The sequence below is a fragment of the Gorilla gorilla genome, chromosome 2 (assembly GCF_029281585.2).
Source record: "Gorilla gorilla gorilla isolate KB3781 chromosome 2, NHGRI_mGorGor1-v2.1_pri, whole genome shotgun sequence".
Lineage (NCBI taxonomy): Eukaryota > Metazoa > Chordata > Mammalia > Primates > Hominidae > Gorilla > Gorilla gorilla.
The window spans coordinates 124,589,338-124,590,242 of record NC_086017.1 but is presented as its reverse complement, the minus strand read 5'-3'; positions in this window follow the sequence as shown (position 1 = coordinate 124,590,242).

The window sequence follows — 905 nt, the reverse complement described above, 5'->3', positions numbered from 1 at the left end:
GTGATCTGTGATATCTGTAAATGTCAAAACTGTATTGTTGAATTCTGCAGCCAGCAACCGTACATACTCATTGTGTAGTGTTTCCCTTACTGCTTTTATTTACTTTCACATTTAAGATCTAATTTTAAAATCATTAAAATAGGCCAAGTGTAATTAAGGCACCCTAATTCAGATCTTCTGTGACTTGCTAGGTACAGTGCCCAATATCTACAATTCAGTTCCAATGAGAGGGAAAAAGTAAGATCCAAGGAACTGTCTTGCTGCTGTATTTTTAATGTAATTATTAGAAATACTTGACACTTTAGGCTGCAATCTAGTTAGTAATGTTTATTGGCTACAGACAACATATTCAGGTGTTTTGTTTTTCTTCCTTGTAAGGAAGGAGTATGGTAGTTCAATGAGTTGGGAATTGGCTTTTAAGCTTTTTATCAAACATGAATTTAAGATTTTTTCTTTAATAGAATTCAGTATTATTTCTAGTCAAAATTGTTATAATTAGATTTTTGCTTTTTTCATTTAAGAAGCAATGGGTGATCCTTGTCTAGTGTGTCTCAGTTATTACTGTAGTTTAAAACAACAAACAGGTATTACCTTCCACAGTTCTGGATCAGGAATCTAGGAGCTGCTTAACTGGGTGGTTCTGTCTTGAGATCTCAGAAGGTTGCAGTCAAGCTGTTAGCCAGGACTGTACCATCTTGAAGCTTGACAAGGCTAGAGGAGCCATTTTCAAGATGTCTTGCTCACGTGTCTCTTGGGCTTCATTTCCTCACTGTGTGGGTATCACACACAGTGCCTGGTGCTCACGTGGCTCTTGGGCTTCAGTTCCTCACTGTGTGCGTATCACACACAGTTGCCTGGTGGACAACTGGTATGTGGCTTCCCCTAGAGCAGGTGATACAAGAAAG